The sequence below is a fragment of the Oncorhynchus nerka genome, linkage group LG24 (assembly GCF_034236695.1).
Source record: "Oncorhynchus nerka isolate Pitt River linkage group LG24, Oner_Uvic_2.0, whole genome shotgun sequence".
NCBI classification, from domain to species: domain Eukaryota; kingdom Metazoa; phylum Chordata; class Actinopteri; order Salmoniformes; family Salmonidae; genus Oncorhynchus; species Oncorhynchus nerka.
Genome location: NC_088419.1, coordinates 41922987 through 41942827, shown reverse-complemented (window position 1 = coordinate 41942827; position 19841 = coordinate 41922987). Strand labels below are relative to the sequence as shown.

At 43.0% G+C, this 19841-nt stretch overlaps 1 protein-coding gene across 1 annotated transcript in view; it reads right to left on the bottom strand.

The window, feature by feature from the left end:
• Positions 1-19841, bottom strand: part of LOC115108006 (kelch-like protein 29) — a 333260-nt gene that overhangs the window by 149291 nt on the left and 164128 nt on the right.

The window sequence follows — 19841 nt, the reverse complement described above, 5'->3', positions numbered from 1 at the left end:
AAAAAATATTCCAAAACATGCATCCTGCACTGAAGTACTAAAGTAAAGCACTAAACCACTAAAGTAAAACGGCAACAAATTTGGAAAATAAATTAACTTTGTCCTGAATACAAAGCGTTATGTTTGGAACAAATCCAACTGAAACACATCTGAGTACCACTTCATATTTTCAAGCATGGTGGTGGCTGCGTCATGTTATGGGCATGCTTGTCATCGGCAATGACCAGGGAGTTGTTTTAGGATAAAAATAAACAGAACAGAGCTAAGCACATGTATTGACTCAGGGGTGTAGATATTTCTATTTAATTTTCAATGAATGTGCACATTTTGTTTTACTTTGTCATTACGGGGCAATAGGTGAGAAAAATATATATTTCATACATTTTTAATTCAGGCCGTAGACAACAAAATGTGGAATAAGTCAAGAGGTATGAATACTTTCTGTAGGCACTGTAGTACCGGGTCAGACCACACTTTGCCTCCAGAGCCTGAATTCTTCAGGCATGGAAATGTTGCTCAATTGGTATCAAGGACCTAATGTGTGCCAGGAAAACAGTCCCCACACCATTACACCACTGACAGTGTGGTTGTCTGCAGCAACAGCCCATCCGTGACAAGGACTGACGAGTTGTGTGAGATTCCGTTTTGCACACCACTGTTGCACTGCACCATTATTTGCCTGTTTGTGGCCCACCTGTTAGCTTGCACAACTCTTGCCATTCTCCTTGGACCGCTCATCAACGAGCTGTTTTCGCCCACAAGACTGCCGCTGACTGGATGTTTTTTTTGTTTGTTATATAAGCAGTACCAGTCAAATGTTTTTCATTCAAAAAATACATCTTTATTTGTACTATTTTCTACATTGTAGAATAATAGTGAAGACATCATAACTATGAAGTAGCACATATGAGCAAGGCAGTTAAGCCACTGTTCCCCGGGCGCTGAAGACGTGGATGTCGATTAAAGCAGCCCCCCCCCAACCTCTCTGATTCAGAGTGGTTGGGTTAAATGCAGTAAGACACGTTTAAGTTGAATATATTCAGTTGAACAACTGACTAGGTATCCACCTTTCCCTGTCCCTCATGGAATCATGTAGTAACCAAAAAAGTGTTAAACAAATCAAAATATATTTTAGATTCTTTAAAGTAGCCACCCTTTGCATAGATGACAGCTTTGCACACTCTTGGCATTCTCTCAACCAGCTTCACCTGGAATGCTTTTCGAAAAGTCTTGGAGTTCCCACATATGCTGAGCACTTGTTGGCTGCTTTTCCTTCACTCTGCGGTCCAACTCATCCCAAACCATCTCAATTGGGTTTAGGTCGGGTGATTGTGGAAGCCAGGTCATCTGATGCAGCGCTCCATCACTTTCCTTGTTGGTAAAAATAGCCCTTACACAGCCTGGAGGTGTGTTTTGGGTCATTGTCCTGTTGAAAAACAAACAATAGTCCCACTAAGCGCAAACCAGATCGGTTGCACATCGCTGCAGAATGCTTTGGTAGCCATGCTGGTTAAGTGTCCCTTGAATTCTAAATAAATCACAGACAGTGTCACCAGCAAAGCACCCCCACACCATCGCACCTCCTACTCCATGCTTCACGGTGGGAACCACACACGCAGAGATCATCCATTCAACTACTGTGCGTCTCACAAAGACACAGCGGTTGGAACCAAAAATCTTACATTTGGACTCATCAGACCAAAGGACAGATTTCCACCGGTCTAATGTCTATTGCTCATGTTTCTTGGCCTAAACAAGCCTCTTCTTATTATTGGTGTCCTTTAGTTATGTTTTCTTTGCAGCAATTAACCATGAAGGCCTGAATCATGCAGTCTCCTCTGAACAGTTATTTGGGTTGCAATATCTGAGGTTGGTAACTCGAATGAACTTATCCTCTGCAGCATAGGAAACTCTGGGTCTTCCTTTGCTGTGGCCGTCCTCATGAGAGCCAATTTCATTGTAGAGCTTCATGTTTTTTGCGACTGCACTTGACACTTTCAAAGTTCTTGACATTTTCTGGATTGACTGACCTTCATGTCTCAACGTAATGATGGACTGTTGTTTCTCTTTGCTTATTTGAGCTGTTCTTGCCATAATATGGACTTGGTCTTTTACCAAATAAGGTATACCACCCCTACCTCGTCACAACACAACTGATTGGCTCAAACGCATTAAGGAAAGAAATTCCACAAATGAACTTTTAACAAGGCACACCTGTTCATTGAAATGCATTCCAGGTCACTACCTCATGACGCTGGTTGAGAGAATGCCAAGAGCGTGCAAAGCAGTCATCAAAGCAAAGGGTGGATACTTTGAAGAATCTCAACTACAAAATATATTTGGATTAGTTTAACACTGATTTTCATTGTGTAAACCAGCATCTACGTCTCCCACCGATAACCAATAGTACAGCCTTAATGGAAACTTGAAAGACTTAACTTCAGCAGAGCTTCTAACAACCATGCAGCCACTTTGGGACTAGATACATTACATGCACTGCTACCATATATATATATATATATAGTCTGGCCTTTATTTGACCATACTTGCTTTATTGGTCATTTGCACAGATATTCTGTCAGTGACCAACCTGACACACAACACACAAATCACAGGCTGGGAGCAGCTCATGGACACTTAAGGGTAAAGGGCACCACAGCAGTAGGTAGTATACAGAGATATTGCAGCTGGTTGACAGATCAGATTTCCCTGCATGCAACCTCTCCCTGACGGAGTCTGTTATACCAACATGTTTCAAGCAGACCACCAGAGTCCCTTTGCCCAAGAACACTAAGGTAACCTGCCTAAATGACTACCGACCCGTAGCACTCATGTCTGGAGCCATGAAGTGCTTTGAAAGGCTGGTCATGGCTCACACCATTATCCCAGAAACCCTAGACCCACTTCAATTTGCATACCGCCCCAACAGATCCACAGATGATACCATCTCTATTGCACACCACACTGCCCTTTCCCACCTGGACACCTTTGTGAGAATGCCATTCATTGACTACAGGTCAGCATTCAAACACCTGCCTCTACAACTGGATCCTGGACTTCCTGACGGGCCGTCCCCAGGTGGTAAGGGTAGGTAACATCACTTCTGCCACGCTGATCCTCAACACGGGGGCCCCTACGTGCTCAGTCCCCTGCTGTACTCCCTGTTCATTCATGACGGCACGGCCAGGCACGACTCCAACACAATCATTAAGTTTGCCGATGACACAACAGTGGTAGGTCTGATCACCAACAACGACAAGACATCCTATAGGGAGGAGGTCAGAGACCTGGCTGTGTGGTGCCAGGGCAACAATCTCTCCCTCAACCTGATCAAGACAAAGGAGATGATTGTGGACTACAGGAAAAGTACGTAGTGGCTGTAGTGGAGCAGGTTGAGAGCATCACGTTCGTTGGGGTCCACATCACCAACAAACTAACTAACTAACATGGTCCAAGCACACCCACACCAAGACAAGACAAAGAGGGCACGACAAAACCTATTCCCCCTCAAGAGACTGAAAAGGTTTGGCATGGGTCCTCAGATCCTCAAAAGGTTCTACAGCTGCACCATCGAGAGCATGGTTGCATCACTGCCTGGTATGGCAACTGCTCGGCCTCCGACTGCAAGGCACTACAGAGGGTAGTGCGTACGGCCCAGTACATCGCTGGGGCCAAGCTTCCTGCCATTCAGGACATCTATACCAGGCGGTATCAGAGGAAGACACTAAAAATTGTTAAAGGCTCCAGCCACTCTAGCCATAGACTGTTCTCTCTGCTGCCGCACGGCAAGCGGTACCGGAGTGCCAAGTCTAGGTCCAAGAGGCTTCTAAACAGCTTCTACACCCAAGCCATCGAATCAAATGGCTACCCAGACTATTTGCATTGTCCCCCTCCTTACGCTGCTACTAGTCTCCGTTTTTATCTATGCATAGTCATAATAACTCTACTTACATGTACATATTACCTCAATTACCTCGACTAACCAGTGGCCCCGTACATTGACTCTGCACCGGTACCTCCTGTATGTAGCCTCGCTATTGTTGTTTAACTGCTGCCATTTAATTATTTGTTACTTTTATTTCTTAATATTTTTTTTGTGTGCTTTAAAAAAAACCTGCATTGTTGGTTAAGGGCTTGTAAATAAGCATTTCAATGTAAGGTCTACACCGGTTGTATTCGGCGCATGTGACATAAAACAATGTGTTAATTTGTCCGGCGAAGATGTTTCTAGTGACCTGATTTTTGAGGATAATGCTGTATGTGATGACTTAGTGCACAAAAAAATTACTTGAGGTTAAATTCCCATGTACCGAATAACAAAAATACAAGTTAGATGAGTTTCTATTGCGTCATATACCAAACTCTTGTCACACTCTTGTCTTTGCACATGCGCTTTTAGCCAACAGCTCGCACATACAGTGGGGGTAGGCTTCCTACATTATGAGATGATTACGGATGAGAGCGATATTATTTTGTATTTGTCAAACGGCAACCAAGTGTCGATCATCATGTCACCAGAATAAGAGCCTCAATATTTTGGGGAAAGGAGCATCAAGCTCATCACCTTGCACTTTCACCACCCTGCGAAGTTCATCATCATTTATTTAATCTGTAACCTAATAAACTGCATGCTTTCCCCGGGTCATAGTGGGAGGACCACACAACATACTGTATCATTGTGTGGTTGTTTTATCAATATTTGTGCATAAAGGATTTTTCACCAGCGTTTTTCACATCATTTTAACGACACAATCAGATTTAGAAAATTGTACAAGCATTTCATGTTTCCATCAACCCGGGTCGTTACTTTTTCATGCGTCAGGTAATTCATCCGCGTGAAATGGTTGGATGGAAACATGGTTAGTGTTGTGTAAATGAACCTATGAGCCCCAGCCCCAAATAAATGGAAGGTGTACAGTGTGCATCAAACAGGGATTGGGTGTCAATTACGATAAAATATACAAAACAAATTGTGTGTGATGGCATTGCCAGTGTGCCTCCATGATTTGCACAAGTCCTCATATTCTAAAATCAAATTATTTCTCTAAACGTTTAGGACCGACATGGTTGAGTACCTGCACCAGGCAGGGGTAACCGGACCCTACCCATTTGTGTTGACTCTTGGGGACTGCTCACAGGTGTCCATGGTCATTAGTGGACAGGCATTGGAGCAAGGTACACCACTGGATGTGTGCTTCAAGTCCTATTATGTGTTTATCAACTTTCCCACTGTGCCCCCAGCATGCCAGGAACAGAATCCCTGAAGTAAGACTTTCCACTGAACAATAGTGGATAAGTATCTGCTCTTATATTTACTGTAGTGTGAGAAGTGACAGGAGGAAGCACAGACCTCCCGGCTGATGTGTTCCTGTGAATTAATGGATCAATGGATGGATGAGCCATGAGTGTTTCATTCCAATGCTAATATGCTTAAGGCGCTATTTATAGCTCTGTTAAATTAACTTTTAGTTTAGTTTTTTGAATGCATTTGTGACTCCTTTTTGCCTACAGTACGATATATGTTCTGGTACATTCTATCACCACAATTTATTTTAAATGCATTGTGGGAAAGTGCTTCGTGAATGAAATACAGCTATTAAGTAATGAGTCATTAGTCCATGTCCTTAGTAGAGTGACCTTCAAATGTAATATTTTAAACTTGTTCTGTGTAACAAATGTAGACCATTATTGTATGGCAAAACAGCACGGCGCGCGTGTGTGTGTGTGTGTGTGTGTGTGTGTGTGCATGCGCACGCTGTCACCTAAGATAGCTGAAGTGTGTCAGTGAATGTGAATATGACTAGTTCTGGCACTGTCTGATAGACCGATCTGTGTTAACGTCACATGCACTCATGCATTGTTTTTCTCAGATTGTAATCGGAGTGTGCACATCAAGTTCAACTGAGACTTTAGTCTGATATTTGGACTGTTTGGTTCATTAAATAATATAAATACATTCTAATAATCAAAATTCTAATCATTCAACATTGTATATTGATGTGTGTAGAAAAGGGAGGGGAGGGATGTTAGAGAAGGCAAAAATATGCAAGCAAAATTGAAATTAGGATGACACTGAAAATAATCAAAGGATTACATAAATGACCCATCTGCTGGGCCAATCCCCCAATGTGCTGGGTTTATGTCACAACCCAACACACTGGGTTGTTTAACCCAGCAATCTAGTTTAATTTACACAAAAGTTGGGTCAAGCACTCAACCGAAACCTGCTGGGTTGAATTAACCCAATTCTGTGTCTGTCCAATATTGACCCAGCGCTGGGTTGTCAAAATGACCAAAATTGGGTTAATTTTACCCAGCATTTTGTAGAGAAACAATAATTCATTTTGGAAAGAAAATGTATTGCCATATTAGGTTTAACTAAATTTCTAGCTTTTTAAGATGCCAAAATAGATCGTTTTCAGTATCCACATTTTTTAGTTGTTGAATGTACTGAAACGATCAGAAAACAAGGTAAGCTTTTAGTTTTATAAATGTATTGTGTAACTGCTAAACTACTTGCTGACTGTACACTCCCTGTACTGCATGATTGTAGTGGGTTTACTAACGCGTTAGTTCTATTAGCTATGTTGACTATGACGTTAGCTAATATGGTGACAATGATGTAGGCTGTGTGTAGCGGTTAGCGGTTATGATATGAAGGTTTGGCTTGGACAGTTTTTTTGCCTGGTCACAGAAAGCTGATGTGCTGTGCACTGAAGTCCACAAGCGAAGGGAAATGTTGAGGAGGAGAGCGTATAGATGTGAGAAGGAATTATAACGAGCATAGTGATCATGCTGTTTGTATGTGGATGCTATGAAAGTGAACTGTGTTTGCATGTGATCAGGGGTGTATTCATTCTACCGATTCTTTTGAAAAACATGTATTAAATGGAAGCAAACGGGTTAAGTTCAGGAGTTAGAACCTCCAGAGTGGCACAGCAGACTGCATCGCAAAGGCACTGCATCGCAATGCTGCGGCTTCACTATAGCCTGGGGTTCAATCCCAGGCTGTCACAACCAGCCGTGACCGGGACACCCATTGGGCGGTGCACAATTGACCCAGGTTAGGGGAGAGTTTGGCCAGGGGAGCTTTACTTGGCTCATTGTGATCTAGCAACTCCTCGTTGCGGGAAGGGCGCTTGCAAGCTGTCATCTGTTGACTCGACCTTCGCCTCTCCCGAGCCCGTTGGGGAGTTGCATTTGATGAGACAAGATCGTCGTAATTGGGCCCAACCAGCCGTGACACCCATAGGGCGGTGCACAATTGACCCAGGTTAGGGGAGGGTTTGGCCGGGGGAGCTTTACTTGGCTCATTGTGATCTAGCAACTCCTCGTTGAAATTGGGGAGAAAAGGGGAGTAAAATGACCCCCCAAAAAGGTTGAAGGGTTAGGGGAAGGGTTAGCCAACATGCTAAGTAGTTGAAAAGTTGCTAACTAGCTGAAATGCTAAAGTTGTCCGTGATGAGATTCAAACTCGCAACCTTTGGGTTTCTAGACGTTTGCGTTATACACCCAACCACTCTACTTTCGTTTTTGCCTTAAGTAACCATTTTTCTTATGTGACCATACCATAATAATTTCAGTGTCCCGGATTTAATTTACTATGTCACGTCTAGTCTATGAGGCCACTGAACCGGGTGAATGGAATATGAATGACAGTCATCCAATATGCTGTAATAGAAATAAGGCCATGCTCATAAAAAAATAATCATCCTCTCATCTTAAACGTCACCAACTGCCACTGGTCCACTGTTTAGTGTATTTATACATGGAACAGAAGCGTTGGCTGTGTGTGTGTGTGTGTGTGTGTGTGTGTGTGTGTGTGAGAAAGATTGCGCGTGTGTGTGTTTGTGAGTATGGGTGTATGCATTTGCCTGAGTGTATATGTGAGTACAGGAGTCTGCTTGTGTATGAGGTGTGTGTGAGAGAGCTTGTGTGTGTGTGTGTGTGTTTTGATGGGAGTGAATCCATCTTTGTCTCTAACAAGAGGAGATGATGTGATGGGTGTTCAACAGTCTGATGGCCTAGTGATAGAAGCCGTTTTTCAGCTTTTCGGTCCCAGCTTTTGATGCATGCACTGTCTCTGTCTGCTAGATGGTAACAGAGTGAACAGACCTTGACTCGGGTGACTGTGGTCCTTGATGATCTTTTTGGCCTTCCTTTGACACAGCGTGCTATAAATGTCCTGGAGGGCAGGCAGAGTTCCCCTGGTGTTGCGCTGGGCTGACTGCCGCACCCAGCTGTGAAGTTTGTGAGAGTATGAGGGGCCACTCCCGAATTTCTTCAGCCACCTGAAGGTGTAGAGGCGCTATAGCACTTTCTTCACCACAGTGTCGGTGTGGTGGGACCATTTCCGGTCCCTTGAAGCTTGAAACCCTCTCCAATGCGGCCCCGTTGATGTGGATGGGGGCGTGCTCCCTCTTCTGTCTCCTGTAGTCTACGATCAGCGCCTTTGTTTTGTTTATGTTGAGGGAGAGGTTATTTTCCTGGCACCACCCTCATTGTTATTGGTAATCAGGCCTACCACGGTCGTGTCATCAGCAAACTTGATTGAGTTGGAGTTGTGCATAGCCACGCAGTCATGGGTGAACAGGGAGTACAGGAGGTGGCCTTTGTGTTGAGGATCAGTGTGGCATAGGTGTTGTTGCCTATCCTCACCACCTGGGGTCGGCCAGTCAGTAAGTCTAGGACCCAGCTGCACAGGGAAGGGGTCAGACCCAGGGCCCTGAGCTTAGTGACACACTTAGAGGGCACTATAGTGTTGAAAGCAGAGCTGTAGTCTATGCAAGCACATGCACAGATCGGATTCGCCACCCCCCAGCCCTACCCTGTCCGTTGATCTGCCCTGTATGTAGCTTGTGTGTTATCCAAACATGTATGGCTTGAGAGGCCGTGCCCGGTTGAGTGTGTGTAGTAAACTACCTAGTTTAAATATAAACAGTACTTCCACAGCAGCATAACATTTGATTAACACTGATAACACTTGATTTACATCATCACCAATATTTGGTCCGGATGGCTTATGCACGCAGCAGAAAGAGGCAGAAAGACAGAGGAGCGGCCTGCATCAACAACACAGGTAGTCTAGACTCTGGCTAACCACCATATACTAAAATATCCACACAAGCCAACCATATATTTTAGTCATTTAGCAGACGCTCTTATCCAGAGCGATTTACAGCAGCAATTAGGGTTAAGTGCCTTCAAACCAGCAACCTTTCGGTTACTGGCCCAACGCTCTAAGCGCTAGGCAACCTACCGCCAATATGTAGAGTTTACAGGATATTTGTGTAGATATTTTAGTATGTGGCAGTTAGCTAGAGTCTAGACTACCTGTGTTGGGCCAGTAAACGAAAGGTTGCTTGTTCGAATCCCAGAGGCAACAAGGTGAAAAATCTGTCGACATGCCCTTGAGCAAGGCACTTAACACTAATTGCTCCAGGTTCATAATGGCAGACACTAACGGTGACCCCACTCTCTGAGGGTGTCTCAGGGAGAGTTCGGATATGCAAAAGACAGACTTCCAATTCACACATGCGTATTAATAAACACTTGTGTGGGAAATATGACAAATACAAGCACCCACCAAATTATTATTCAAATGTATCTTGAGCTGGAAAATTATGAATATTATATTATTAAGTTTATTATTTAAGAGCGTTGAAGATAAATCACAATCGTTAAAAAAAAAAAAAACTGAGCTAGGTAAGTAGCAGATTTACAACAATCAGCTGATAGCCCACCCTCTATTCCCAATGTCAATCATGTCTTTAGGGGCACTGTAACTAGCTTGCTTACAATTTGTGATGAGTGAGTGTGTTGTTGCCGAAATAAATGAGCCTACACTCAAAAATGGACATTTTCCCTAGAGGCAGTTGGTATTAATTTAGAGATCTGCATTATGAACGTTGCTTTATGTTCGCTACATACTTCAGTTCGAGACCTCCATCACTGAAGTCATTTTTGGTGACGTCACAATGACGGGTGTTGTACAAAACAAAATCATTAGCGATTGGATCATCTCTAACCAGAGTATTGTAGTGGGTCTAGGGTGCCGGGCAAGGTGGAAGTGATATGGCCCTTGACTAGTCTCGCAAAGCACTTCATGATGACAGAAGTGAGTGCTATAGGGTGATAGTGATTTAGTTCAGTTACCATAGCTTGCTTTGGTACAGGCACAATGGTGGAACTGTTGAAGCATGTGGGGACAACAGACTGGGATAGGGAGAGGTTGAATATGTCCGTAAACGCACCCATCATACATTCTGCTGTCGCATTGACACTCCTGCTCTCCCGTTGACAGGCCTTTATTCCACTAGACTCCAACCCCACTTGCCCCCGCCACGACACACACAATCGAAACATCTGGTTCAATATGACTTAATGTGCAGCTTTACATATCTGATCGATTCCATCTCACACACATTTCCTCCTTGCTTAAAGATGGTTATCGCCATAACTCTTCACAAGAGGTGTCAAAGTGTGTGTGTTTGTGCCTATGTGGAGATGCTAGACGCTGCCAAAGCACTACTGATAGCGTTGATGTGTCAGTACGCCAACAGAAGACAACTTCAATAAAGACTCATTCATAGTCAAAGGAATCTGACAGGCCTGCGATGACTCAGAACAGAAGGCAATGAGATGTCAGATTGTTATCAGTTGTCTGCTAGTCTAAGAAGACTTCAGAAAAGAAGGGAAAAGCAGAAAGACACAAAGGGGACCATGGATTGCTGAGTATGGTCGGATGAACTCTAAGCCTGTCCAGTTCAGACAGTGAGATAGTTCTATAAAGAAACGTATCAGTAGAGCTGGCTTAGGAGGAGGACAAACTCAGAGGTCAAGAATTGACCGTTTCTCATAGAGAAGAGAGAAAGCGAGAGAGAGAGAAAGCGAGAGAGAGAGAGAAAACGAGAGAGAGAGAGAAAGCGAGAGAGAGAGAGAAAGCGAGAGAGAGAGAGAGAAAGCGAGAGAGAGAAAGCGAGCGAGAGAGAGAGAAAGCGAGAGAGAGAAAGCGAGCGAGAGAAAGCGCGAGCGAGAGCGAGAGAGCGAGCGAGAGAGAGCGAGCGAGAGAGAGAGAGCGAGCGAGAGAGAGCGAGCGAGAGAGAGAGAGAGCGAGCGAGCGAGAGAGAGCGAGCGAGAGAGAGAGCGAGCGAGAGAGAGAGCGAGCGAGAGAGAGAGCGAGCGAGAGAGATCATTGTTTGCGCATAAACACACACTCAGTTTTTTTGGCATAATGCAGTGGGCAGACAGACAAACAGGTTGGTATCGAAACGCTCTGCGTTCTCTCTTTTTCAATTTGTCTCCGGTTTGCCGGTCCTTTCCTCCCTAGCGACCCATTATCGCGAGCGGCAGATGGTTCTAGTCTGACTCAGAAAACGAGAGAGAGAGATGTTTCGGTAATTTACTAAAGTTACTGTAATTTTGGTAATTAATAGAAAATCTATAGAAATCTATGGTAATTTATACTTTAATAACCAACAAAAAACCATATAGTATTCATTTTCCATTAATTAGGCTATTTACTCTTGGCCATGTGTTCTATCCACTAGAAACTCATGGACACACACACACACACACACACAAGTTTCTAGTGGATAGACCACATGGCCAAGATTAAAATAGCCTAATTAATGAAATTTCAATTAACTCTGCAACTCTTCCAACTATTGACTTTTTTCATGCCAAAACATTAACAAATATATAGTAAAATAAATCATTGTAAAAAATATATATATAAAAGGATATTTTCAAGCAGAAACTTTCATATAAAACACCAATAGTATTAACTAAGTTGATCGTTTGTATTTAGGATACTGTTTTACAGCTTTGTCACTTTATAAAAAAAAATCTTAATTATTTTATTATTATTTATTTTTTTATACAGAGGGCCAGAAAATTACAGACACCTGTAATAATCTGGAGTACCCAAAAAGGCCCCTAGATGTTTGATAAAATTCCAAATAAACCTTGAAAGTTACAAAAATTCTAGTAGTTTCCTGGTAAACGTTGAAAGTTTACAGTAACTCTACTCAACACAAAATGAGCTTCAGTCAGCAAGCAGGGGGATGAAAAAAAGAGGGAACAAGTGATGGGGGAAGATGAGGGAAGGAGGGATAGAAGAGAGGAGGAGAGAAACAGTGCAGGCAAAAACAAAAAAAATATTATTTTTGGTGGCAAGCTGCTGTGTATAGGATGAAATGGTGTTTGTTGTTTGGCTGGCTGGGGATTTTCCCCAAGCAAAGGCTTTGTACACGGAAGGCCCCAGCACACATCACAGAACAGATGCGTGTGCATGCTTGCATGCACACACACACTCATTGAAACCACATAAACACCGCACACCGCCCCAAAAAAACTCTGCCTTACTCTGAAATTACAGTTTTGTTTAGTATCATCCGCACAAACAGACTCACGCAAAACACATACACACACAGAACATTAGGTAATTTTTGGTCAAACCACCTAAAGCATCTTTTGACCGGTTTCAACCGTGACAGTCTGTGAAACAACCCAGTCAAGTTCTGCATTGTAGGAGAACCAACCTGATGAAACGGATGCCAAATGTGTTGCTCGTTACAATTTGCATGAACAGTTTTGCAATAGAAAGACTGAAAAGTATCAAGGTTTGTTTCCGTATTCACTAAACTACCGAGTCTCTGTGCTTGTGAATAAAAAAGGTCCACTGTTGCCCCAAGCCCCATGAGAACAGCGGGATGTAAAACACAGCAGCTACCGCAGGGTTACACGGAACGTGATAGAGGAACAAAAACCACACCATAAAGATACTGACAGTTTGGTATGGAGGATTCTAATAAATGTGTTAGTTCCTAAATGTTCGTGGCAGACCAACACACACACACACACACACACACACACATTGTTCTCTGTGTGTTCTCTACGGATTTTATGTATGCGTGTGCTAAAGAGGGGTGGCAAACTAAAATACATGTTGCTATGGTTACCCATCTCCCTCTGAGCCGGGCTGTTGCGCCTCACTCTGACTCTATTAGCTGTTTGGCTTGTTCTTTTTCACACACGCGCACACACACACACACACAACTGAATCCATTGTCTAGTTCTATAAAGCTGCAATCCATAGCGGTGAAACTGCCATATATTTTTGTGAAATTACATCAACAAAGACGTTACTTCAAACAACAATGTCCCCCCCCCCTCTGACATCATTGCGCATGAAATAGAACAGCAGAGTATGTATTATGATTTATTTAGCTGGATGCTCATTTCCTCAAAACAAGTACAATAGCAAATGCGCCTGGGTGACCAGTGGCACCGTTTCACCCATTGCGGCTTTCAGCTTTAATGAATCTATTCGTCAGTTGTCCCTTCCTCTCAATAAACTTTGAGTGGCAATCACACAAACATAACTGAACATTCTGTCCAATGGAGAAAATCCCAACACACACACACATACACCGTGCTTATCATCCTGTAAGTATTCACCCCCATTGGATTTCTTCAGATTTCATTGTGTTACAAAGTGGGTTTAAAATGGGTTTAAAATGGTCATTTTTGTCAACGATCTACACAATTTACTCTAAAATCACAGTGGATGTTTGCATTTTATAGGCACCCTTGATAAAGATGAGCATAAAAGTCTATAATGTGTCTTTGTGTGCTTAGGGTCATTGTCTTCCTGGAAAATCCAGCCTCCTGGCAGAAGCAACCAGGTTTCTGACTAAAACGCCCTGGTATTGGGTAAAGTTCATGATGCTGTTGACCTTACCAAGGGCCCCAGGACTAGTGGAAGAAAAACAGCCACATGGGGCGGCAGGTAGCCTAGCAGGTAGCCTAGCAGGTAGCCTAGCAGGTAGCCTAGCCGTTAGAGAGGTGAAGTGAGCTGGCAACCAGAAAGTTGCTGGTATCAAATTCTAAATGCCATTGCCTGCCTTGTGCCCTCGAGGAAGGCACTTAACCCCCCACAGCTCCCGGACACCCAGTGTGGCATCCCCGCATCTCTCCAAAAACCTGTATGTATGTATGTATGTATGTATGTATGTATGTATGTATGTATGTATGTATGTGTCTTTCGGAGCGGTTGGGTTAAAAGCGGAAGTCTTAACATCAAAGAGACTTATTTTGGGTATGAAGTTATTTTCTGCATCTTTCTTTCAACCACAAACTCACCGCTGGCCTACGTGGCCAAATACCTTTCATTTTGGTCTCATCTGACCAAAACACCCAGTTCCATTCCTTCAGGCATTGACATCTGTTGGTTACTCTCAATTAAAGGTGCTTTTCTTGTAACCCCTCCCAAGAACCTATTGGCATGAAGGTAGCATTTCATTCTAAATTAAGAGACTTGGTGACCCCAAAATGCGACCAAGTTCTGTAATTCTCCAATTGTGGCCATTGGACTTTTCTTTCCCTCCTGAATCATCTTCCTCACTGCGCGTGGGGGGCAAGGTATACACACGTCCTCTACCAGAGAAGTTCACCACTGTTCCACTGGTTTTAAACTTCTTCATTATTGCCCTAATAGTGGTAAGTGGTATTTTTTTTTTTTTTTTAGGTAGCTTTGTACCCATGTACCCAAAAAGTAGAATGTTAATGCAGATTTGATTTTGTTAGATTTGAACAAAACGGTTGTATTAGCATAAAATAATATAGTTTCCCAATTAGTTTGAGCTCAGTATTTGTTTTACACATTTATTTTACACAATCTTTTGTGTTCATATTTATCAAGGGTGTCAATCATTTTGGAGGAGGTGACAAAGTATTCAACCCCCTGAGTCAATATATATGTTAAACACTATTGCCAGCAATTACAGCCGCGAGTCCCTTTGGGTAAGTCTTTAAGAGCTTTGTACACCTGGATTAGGCAATATTAGCCCATTATTGTTTTCAAAATGATTCAATATCTTTCAATATGGTTGTTGATCATTGCGAAACAGCCATTTTCAAGTCTCACCTTATATTTTCAGGAAGATTTAAGTCAAAACTGTAACTCGGCCAATCAGGAACATTCACTGTCTTTTTGGTAAGCAACTCCAGCGTAGATTTGGCTGGTTTTTGTCTTGCTGAAAAGAGAATGTTTCTCCATCTTTATTTTTATTTAACTAGGCAAATCAGTTAAAGAACAAATTCTTATTTACAATTACAGTGTCTGGTGAAAAGCAGACTAAACCAGGATTTCCTCTAGGCTTTTGCCTGTGTTCATTCAGCTTCATTCCTTTTTCTCTTTATCCTGAAACCGTCTGCTTGAAAATATGGAGAGTGCTACGTTGTGTTGGATTTCCTCAAACATATAGCTTTATATTCAGGACAAAGAGTGATTTATTTTGCCACATTTTGGGCAGTGTTACTTTAGTTCCTTGTCGTTGCAAACCGGCTGCATGTTTTAGAATGTTTTTAAAAATTCTGTACAGGCTTCCTTTTCAGGTCATTTAGGGTAGAATTGTGGAGTAACTATAATGTTGACCCATCCTAAGTTTTCTCCCATCACAACCATTAAATGGTTTTAAAATCTCCATTGGCGTACTCCATGGGGTGATCCCTGAGCGTTTTCCTTCCATTTCAGCAACTCCGTTAGGAAGGATGCCTGTATCTTTGTAACGACTGGGTGTGTTGATACACCAGCTAAAGTGTCATTAATAACTTCACCATGCTCAAAAGGATATTCAGTGTCTGTTTTTAAAAATGTTGTTCTACAAATCCGTGTCCTTATTTGCGAAACTATGGAAAAGCTCCCTGGTCTTTGTAGTTAAATCCATGCAACTTAGGTGATTTGTTAAGCACATTTTTACTCCTGAACATATTTAGGCTTGTCATAACAAAGGGGGTGAATACTTACAGAACCAAGACATTTGTGTTCTAACCATTTATAGATTTTTTTGTGTAGATCAGTGACCAATACATTCACAATTATATCCATTTCAATCCCACTTTGTAACCCCACCAGAAAGTGAAAATATCCAAGGGGATGAATACTGATCATAGGCACTGTATTCTCCTCTCCACACTGACACTACTCCACAGGAGAAGATCCAATAATCATCCGGACACACCCTCCTATTCTCCCTGACATGGCTCTGCCAACACCAACAGCTGTCACCGTGACTGTGTGTTAGTGTCTAGCAACGGTAGACAGCGTTACAGTCTGTACCAAATACCAGCTACCTTGTTATTGGTTGCCTCCCCCCCAGAGGCAAGACATGGGCAGGACCAATACCGACAGCTGTCTGTCACTGTGTGCGTGTTATTGTCGACCAATAATACACAGCGCCACTGTGTGTGCATCAAACATCCATGCATGCCATTGGCTTCCTTCTCCCAGAGATCCATGGAGAAGGGTATGGTTGGTAAACAGAAGGATGTGATTGGCTGGTCTGGTCTCCTCATACATCCAAACAAACAAACTGGGTTTTCTCCTGACTGTGTGTTTGCCTTGGTTGGGCCCAGTCCCTTGTCTGTCTCAGAGATATAGCTCCTATTCAATCTACTAATACAACAGACTGAATGAGAAAAGAGCCACACACACATGAAGCAGGAATACACGCATACACAAGCACCCAGACACATCACGCAAAGGCTTAACTATAGGGTAGGTTAGCATATACCTTTTGGTCCAGAGTAGAACTGCTTAACTATAGGGTAGGCTAGCATATACCTTTGGGTCCAGAGTAGAACTACTTAACTATAGGGTAGGCTAGCATATACCTTTGGGTCCAGAGTAGAACTACTTAACTATAGGGTAGGCTAGCATATACCTATGGGTCCAGAGTAGAACTGCTTAACTATAGGGTAGTCTAGCATATACCTTAGGGTCCAGAGTATAAAGGCTTAACTATAGGGTAGGCTAGCATATACCTTAGGGTCCAGAGTACAAAGCTATTGTATTGTGAGATGGGCTCTGGTCTCCCTTGAGAAATTAGTTCATAACTAGACAGACAGAGAGATCAGGAGGAGAGAGAGGAGGAGGGAGGAGAGAGAGAGAGAGAGAGTGGTCTATAACAGTCTGGTCCCTCTGGTGCAGCAACTTTACAGCACACACTGATCAAATCAACAAACTGCTGGGAGATTTAATAACAGGTCCGCGGGAAATGATAAAAGAAAGGAAGATGGCACGAGAGAGGGAGGGGAGGACTGAAGCAGAGAAAAATGGAGACTGTGCCACACCCCCACACGCACAGGTCAGAAACAATGACATTGTACGAGGCTAATCTGAGGGTATGTCAGAGGATCTGCCAGACACTGTGATAACAGCCTCCTTCTACAGCCCTTATTACATTCTGCTTTTTAAGACTGTGTGTGTGTGTGTTCGGTTGGTGACACTCCATAGACAGAAAGGAAATAACTGTCCGAAGGCGAGAGGCAGGTTGATTTCTGTGTAATATTGTTTGGCTGTATGGTAGTCAAGCTTTGCCGTAGATGTGGTTTCTTTATTCATGTATTTATTTAACGGGTTTACAGATTAATGAACTGGCCAAGCAGACAGACAAAACATGTCACAACCGGCTTCCTTGTGGTGACCATTATTGTTCAGTTTAAATGCATCTGAGGAATGCTCCTTTGTGTGTGTGTGTGTGTGTGTGTGTGTGTGTGTGTGTGTGTGTGTGTGTGTGTGTGTGTGTGTGTGTGTGTGACACCCACATATTCAGGCCACATCTCTGGAGATGTGTACACAAATGTAATCACAATCAAAACTCCAAAAACAGTAACAACCATTGCTATGCCTGGTCGTGATATTGTACACCGCAAAATAACAACACATTGTAATTCCACACCATAAACAAATCACGGCGAGTCAGTGAGTGTGTAGTGCAGGCAGGGAAATGCAATTGAACACCAGCAGAATGGCTCACACACACTTTTTTCTTCCCTATGGCCAGAAAGAGAGAAAGAGATGGAGAGAATATGGTTGGATTGTGGAGAGTGATGGAGGTAAGTCTGTGTCGGGGGAGAAAGAGCGAGAACGAGAGAAAGAGAGGGAGAGAGACAGAGCGACAGAGGTAGAAAGACCCATACATCATGCAGGCTCACATCATTTCCTTTGACATGTCATTTTCATCTGCTCGAAGAAAAGAAGAAGAAAACATTTATTTTCTGGCCGCCTGACCAAAGAAAGTGGACCATCCGTCCATATGGAACTCTGACCCACTACAGCGAAGACAAACGCAGTAAAGAAGAAAAACCTGTCTATAGTCTTTTATTTGATTTTTACGTTTCCTTAATGCTTCCTTTCTGCTTGACATTATTCACCTAAACAGCTGTCTCCAGTCTATGTGAAAAACTATTTTGTGACACTGCAATGTGTGGTGGATTGGTTCTGGATTGTTCACACCCTGATGGTGAGTGAATGGATGAAGCCTAGGCTTGGGGATGCTGTGTCCAATCTATTATGACACTGTAGCAGAACAGAACAACTCACCAGTAAACAAAGAGACGATTCTGCCATCTTGGAAGCCATTTAAAAAAATGATAGTGTTGCTTGGCATGGTGAACAGCGCTATAGTTCAGTTTGGACAGGCAGGGTATTCCATATGACAGCTACATGGTAGATAGTGGACGGAATCCAAGATTTCTTCTTCTTATCAACTACAGTACGACCTACGACAATGAATTCAGACAAAACTCCAATGCAGATTACAATGAAAGTCTGCACCCAGATGCAATTCTAACATGAATGTGAGATACAATGTTGTAGATACAACACCAGCATAGAAGCAGGTGAATATTTACCAACTATTTGAAGTGAATTATCCAGTAATTAAATAAATGAACAGTTTATGCCATAATCTCATTAATCTGGAAATTAAATTACTTGCTAATTACCCCTCTCATGTTACAGTACAGTCAGCACCAAAGTGTAAACGGGCATTTCAGGAGAATCAAATCCTGTATATGTGGGTAATTCAACTATGCTATAGTAGCCTAGATAATATCTGATGCGGTTTGGACCCATTTTCATGTAACCAATGGGATTTACAGTTGGACTGAATTGATCATAAAAACAACCTGAAGTTGGGGCTCTACAGTATGTTAATGTATTGTTTTGATTATGGTCCGCCAAGCCTCTGTTTCTGTTGGTTAAGAATTGAGAGGAATGTCAACCCCTGGCTCTTTGATAGCCCAGCACAACTAGCCTCTGTAAACCAACACTTAACACTGACCCACAGCTGCCAACCGGGAGACGACTTGACAGACACAATAAATATAAAACAGTCTGAAACAAAGTCTGACGGAGGGAGGGAGACATTTTAGGCTACGGGCACCATGTGTCGAGGGCCTCCAAACACACACTCTTAATTCTCAGCCCCAGGCAAACGAGTGAAGGGGAACGGACTCTGCTACCATTGAAATTCCAGGGCTAAGACATTCCGACAGCTTGGAGCTCCCGGCTCGACGCACACGTTCCGGAAAACAGGCACGTGGTCGCGGGGCGAGGCCGACAGGCTTCAGCTGGGAAGGAAGGAAGACGAGCCCGGAAACCAAACTCCGCCTAATATCCCATGAGTGCCCAGAGGAACTGGAGCTTGTCCTCACACCTATCAGACACTTTTATTTATTCTCCACCACCCTCTCAAACTTTCTTTACCACCTGCCACTGCTTCAACATGTGGCATGTTATAAACCTGAATACACCTTTATAACATGTATCCTAACATTGATTAGAGGAAAAACTCCCTTTCTTTTGTCTTTCTCTGCCAACAGATTGGCTTGTTATTGGGAAAATGAAGGTCACAGAAAGTAGCAACAAAGTTCAGAGACTGATGTTGCTGATAGGCTACAAATGTGGCCAACCACTAACCAAGAAAGCTGATAGGCTAGAAGTGTGACCAACCATTCACTCTGACTGAGGGAGACAACAGCAGTAGCAGTAG